We start from the raw sequence: 6,000 nt of genomic DNA, 5'->3' as shown, positions 1-6,000 counted from the left end.
TTAAAAAGTTGTTGTAAGGATTCACTGAGTGCATATGACTGCTAATGAAAATACACTTATGCTGTCTAATAGGAAGTAAAATAACTCCACTCTGAGAGTCAGAAATGGCTGGACCATGTCTCTGGAGAGATCTGTTGCAACAGCTTAGCTAACATTATTATAATCTATCAGGAACCCTGAGTGCCCTTGAATTCTAATTCTTTTTTGTAGCTAATCAAAATTAGGGGGAAAAGATGGAGCTTCATGACTACACTCGGGAAGTGACAATAAATAATTCAGTCAGTGAAGCTGGGGTAAAAAAGTGGAACAAGTATTCTTAAACTTCTCAATATAGGATCACAATGAGCAAGGTCCTAGTGAGAAAGGATTAGCTGGGTTCCCCTCCCCCAGTCATAGATTTGCTCTCCTCCATCACCTCCCCTGTTCCCTTCTCCAAAAGACAATTAATTTAATATAACTAACTTCTCAGGTTGGTGAATGAACCCATAATTTGCTTTTACTGCACATAATTTCTTACATCAAGGGGAGGGGGAAAGGTGGTCCTATAATAATGTCAGTTTATATAAACCAAAATATTAAGTGTCAGTCTGAAATAAGCTGAGAAATGCCTTATTTTTCCTGAGATCCCTAAGGGCAGAGAACCTGGGATTAGAAGAGATTAGAATAATGCTGACATACTATTCATCTTGGCAATTCTCTACTCCTACAACTCTGGTTTCCTAGGAGAAACTGATTTAAAAAAAAAGCTGAGCTAACCATCATAGCAACTCCGTGGTGCTGAAGGGAAACACCTAATTCAGTAGAAGGATGTGAAGAATAGGAAGTGTTTGTGAATAGAAAGAACTGTGTTGGCAATATTGTCTGAAACTTGGAAATAGGCGGAAGATATTACTGGGTGTTCTTTCAGTCTGGTTCTGAGACTGAACCTTTGGTTTATTTTATATCGACTAGGCTATTTTTCAGCTGGGTAGGACTAGAGTTTAATGTGTAGATTTTTGTCTGGAAGAGATACAAATAATTTCTTTTGGTAGAAAAGACAACCCCAAAGGTAGGATATTAAGCAATTTTGTATATAACCCAACAATTATATGTTAACCTCCCTTTATTAAATTGCCCATAAATACCCAAATATTTCTCAAATGTTCTTTGAATTCTTTTAATCATTTACTTGTTGTTTTCTTATTAATGAGTTTAATAAAAACTTAGACAGCTGTTTATCTTAGATTCACCTGACAATTGCAATATTACTCTTTTAAAAGTTATACTTTATGTACCTCTTGGCAAAGGACCAGAAAGATCTAAGCAGACAAATATGAGAGGACTATTTATCACATAAGTATTCAAGGAGGAAGAGTTCCTATTTGTTAATCAGCTCCTGGGTGCTCCATTAGTGTGAAGACCTCAGGTTATTGTCAAACAGGAAAATTGGAAGAAGCAAGAGAGGCTGAATTGACACACCTTAAAAAGAGCTGAGGCAGATAGCCTGCAGGTGAGACAATGGAGTAGAATGAGTAGGTGAGATAATAGAAGAGAATGTAGCCTCATCAGAGAGAAATACCCAGGGAAAGGGTATTTCTTTCTTTATTGGAATTGAGGAGACTTTGGAGTAGTTATAATGAAGCAGAAATTATAAAGATTGGCGTTAATAGCCAAAAGACTAATAGGGGATTGCACCGTGCTCAGTGAAAATATCTTTTTTTTTTTAATTTTTGTGAAAAAATTAACCACAATAAAGACATTTGTGGGTTTTTCTTTCTTCTATTTCTTTGAAAGTATTAAAGCAACTTCTTAAGCAGAATATGTGTCCAAAGTTTTCTAAGTTTCCTAGTGAAATGTGCTTCTGAGAATGCCATTTCAAATATTTACTCTTAATGGAACATTTTATAGGGGGAAAAATGAACGAGACTAAGTTGTTAACATAGGTACAGGAAGGGAAGACCTTGCTAAAGATTATTAGGGTAGTCATTAGACTGGTTGAAATATTGGCTGCCTTAACTGGTTTGAGATTATAGGCTGGTGTGATAGCTGTCCGGGCTATAACCTATCCTTTCAGAGGTTTCTCTCCATCACATGTAACAATAAGTTGGCTGCAAATTATCTTCCAGAAAATCACTCAGATATTTATATTTTTCAAAGGTGATTAATAATCTGATATTGGCCTTTTCTCAGGTTCGGAAAAAAATTGTTTAATATAATTACTCGCTGGGCTTTACGTGTGTTAAATTGTAGGTAAAATGCTTACTACACTAACTGATAGTGAACATTCACAGAAATAAAAAAGAAAAAAGAAACTTAAAAACTTAGTTCTTCCCTGAGAACCAAACATGAGTGCTAATGATTGACGTAAAATGAATACAAACAATAACAAAATTCTGAAATATAAGCAAAATTTATTTAAAAATTTGTACGTGCATGCACAAACACATAGGCACATATTTTGCCATCTTGGCATTCATCATTAACTCTAAAGTTAAATGAACAGTTATTCGATGAGAAATAAATTTTTAGATTTCTTTCGCAAGCATCAGGGGCGCACTGGGTAGTCGGCAGTATTTATTCTTTGGAGCAATAGTTTCTGAGATTCTTCCCTCAAGTGTCTCTGACTACGTTGTACATGAAAGACCCGCCACTCCTCTTCACCTCACTGTTTCTCAACTCCCAAATTCTACACACTTTTTAGCACCTGTTTTGAATGCTGCTTCGATCAAGTGCTCCCTGGTCCTCCAGCCTAAAAGCATTACTCCCTCCTCTGATGTACCTAAGCACTCTTTATGTTTTTGTAAGGTAAGCATCACTTGCTACCATTTATTAAGTGTATTTACATCTTTCCTTCCCAATTGAACCATAACCTCCTTTATTCAACAGCATTTCATTCTCTAAACAATTGCATTTTAATTTTGCTCTGTTGCCTGAATCAATACTTTATATCCACATGGTATAATTAAGATTTTGCAGAACATGAAAAGCAATCAGACTTCCTCTGTGCTCAGCTAAGGATGATGTGTGATGTTGGTCATCCATCTTCACCACACAAGTGGCAATTATAGCTCTATCTGTTCTTCTTTCTCATTACAGGAGAATATAGCCCCAGAAAGCTAAAGGTGACAGGAGAAGAATGGTAGCAGTTGGGTGTACCTGCAGTCCTGAAAATTCTTGATAGGATCTCCTTCCCCACAGGTCAGAGGACTGGAAGGTAATTCCCTTTTACAATCACACGCCCCTGAAGCAACCACAGCTTTTCAAGCAAGCAGAGTATTTTTTCTTGCTGACGGATATCCTCTGCACAGTTTCAAGCACTTGGGCCAGAAGCACTATCTATGCCTCATTACCATTTAAATAGGCTGATCAATGAGAATTAGCATGTAATTTGAATTACAACACCCACCTCCTGCTTCTTAGAGCCTGGGTTCTCCAGCCTCTTTAAATAGCTTTTTCCAGTGAGGATTGCTTTTCTCTTCAAATCTGAAAACAGGTGTATGCCTGTGCTTTAGTGCAAGAACTTCAAGGCAGCGGTTGATCCCTTGTTCTGCCAGTTCTTCATCTGTATCCCAGACAATTACTGTCCTGTTAAAACACCAAATATGTAATAGCAGCCCCCTCAGCCAACTCCTACAAAGAGTATTCTGTTCAATGTCACCCTTCATTTTAAGCCTATCATCTCATTATACCAACTTAACTGATAAATAGTGTTATCAGTTTGGGTCAGGAGATGTGCTGTGTGGGGCAGGGATTCACTCTGATGGCTACTCAGTAGCCATAAGAAACTTGGACAAAAATTAGAAAGATGAAAAAAGAAAAAAAAAAAAAAAAAGAAAGCCATCTAATTTACCATGTAAACTACTCTTCATCCTTCCTGTCTTGCTTATGTCATAAAACTTTATGAAAATCGATTATGCAGTATACGTGTAAAAAAACTTAATACATATTACAATGCCGTACAAAGGTACAGCTATATTGTCAATACTCCTTATACACAGATGTATTGCTATGACCTAATTAACTCTCATGATAAGATTATTTTACAATTTGACACACTTTAGTATCATCATTTATATTGACAACCATTGCAACGTATTTTCCTGTATATAGTAAAGATAATGAAGAAGTGTTTTCCTGGATCCAGTCTTTGGTACGTACTGTGGAACTATAAGCAATTTCTAGCTGAAAGTTCACAGATTATTGAACGCTAAGATGATATAAAATTCTCTCATACACACTACCCAGTGATTCTTCTGGACTTCAAGTAACTTTGCAACTCTAGAGAGTCATAATTTTGATTTAGTTGGAAAAAGACATGATAGTATTATGCAGTAGTACTCAATTCTCTAGGGTCTGGCACATGTAAGATATTTCTGTATCTACATACCAATGTTGTATTTTTCATTCCGTCATACTATACCATCTATTTTCATTTAAAAGTATAATTTCTTGTTGAATTTTCTCTTTTCCCCACATATTCCAAGTCCCCTTGAAGTCATAGCCTTTATCTCTCTCTTTTGTCAGGGCGATCATGGTCCCTGGGTCCCAGTTAGCATTAAGGACCTATGTAGTGAATGAATGAACAATGGTGGCCTCAGGTAGTAATTTGAGTGGGGTTTCATTCCCTAATGAACTCCATCACCTTCCTCGACACCCACAATAAACATACTGTAGACATAAAATCCAAGGTTGCTTTGAAAATGCATCCCCAGGGGCAGTTCTATAGCCTACTTTCCCATCCAGATGACTATCTGTAAACACCTCCTCTACAGAAACAAATGAATAAATATATAAAATACATGAAAGCAGCATGGCCAGGAAACAAACTACAGAGGATTCTAATGATGCCCCCAAATGGCATAGTGTTCTTTATGGCCATTTAATGATGGTGGAGCATTAGAATCCATAGATCTCTTACTTAGAAATGTGTAGGCTAAGACCCTACTACTTGAGTGTATTTACCTCTGGAAATTTAATTTTTAAAAATTTTTAAAATAATTATAGACTCAATAGGAAGTATATTTGCAGTTGTAATGTAAAATAATTTTGCCATCAAATATTTTTTGATTTTCTTCTCATTAAGGAAACAATACACTATTTAGCTTCTGTAATAATCTTATATTTCCAAGGATTTGAAATAATAGTTTATGGGATCTTTCAAGGAAACAAGAAAAGAACAACAAAATCTACAAGAAGAAATTAGGAAAATCCCTCTATTTTTTCTGTTAAAATTTGTTTTGTTTTGGTGATACCGCCAGTATTTAGCTAAAAAAGACTATGAGCTACTTTTCTACCTTGATTCATTTTTTTTTTTATGTAGTCCAAATTGAATTCTTAACTATTAACCATTTGTACCCTAATGTAGCTGCCGTATATAGTTCTGGGAGGACATTATCTCTAGAATTTCTTTCTGGTTCTCCAGAATTTTCTGTAAATCCTATTTAAGCTGTTAAAAGATTAACTGAGGCATTTGTAATTTTAAGGGTTTAATTGAGCAAAAGTTAATTTGAATCAAGAAGTATCAAACCAGAAGTGGTTAGGATGTTGGTTAGGATTGACTACAGTTTAAAGCCTAGTTGGTTGTGATTAACTGTCCTTAGGTTTTGATTTTGTAACCTTGAAACATTTATGGGCGTGGATTTTGGTTTGTTTCCATAGGCTGCCGCAGCCTCAGTCCAATGGCTTATTTGCTTAATTGACTTAACAAACCTTAGAAAAACATATTTAAGCATCATAGATTCATTGTATGCTTCTCTAATCCCATCAGCTAGATGAAATCTTGTAGTCTTCTGAATCACCTTTTTGTTTTTAAGATTTTATTTATTTTATTTGACAGAGAGAGAGAGAGAGAGAGAGAGATCACAAGTAGGCAGAGAAACAGGCAGAGAGGGGGGAAGCAGGCTCCCTGCTGAGCAGAGAGCCTGATATGGGGCTCCGTCCCAGGACCTGAAATCATGACCTAAGCCAAAGGCAGAGGCTTAACCCACTGAGCCACCCAGGCGCCCCCTGAATCACCCTTTT

At 36.3% G+C, this 6,000-nt stretch overlaps 1 long non-coding RNA gene across 1 annotated transcript in view; it reads left to right on the top strand.

Moving 5' to 3' along the window:
- The first annotated feature begins 3,077 nt into the window (after positions 1 to 3,077).
- Positions 3,078 to 6,000, top strand: part of LOC122900947 — a 69,232-nt gene continuing 66,309 nt past the window's right edge. Inside the window, exon 1 of the long non-coding RNA XR_006383339.1 lies at positions 3,078 to 3,193. This is a non-coding gene — a long non-coding RNA (uncharacterized LOC122900947). The remainder of the gene's footprint in view (positions 3,194 to 6,000) is intronic.

The sequence above is a fragment of the Neovison vison genome, chromosome 1, assembly GCF_020171115.1.
Source record: "Neovison vison isolate M4711 chromosome 1, ASM_NN_V1, whole genome shotgun sequence".
In the NCBI taxonomy this organism is placed as follows: domain Eukaryota; kingdom Metazoa; phylum Chordata; class Mammalia; order Carnivora; family Mustelidae; genus Neogale; species Neogale vison.
This window is presented reverse-complemented; position numbering and strand designations above follow the sequence as displayed.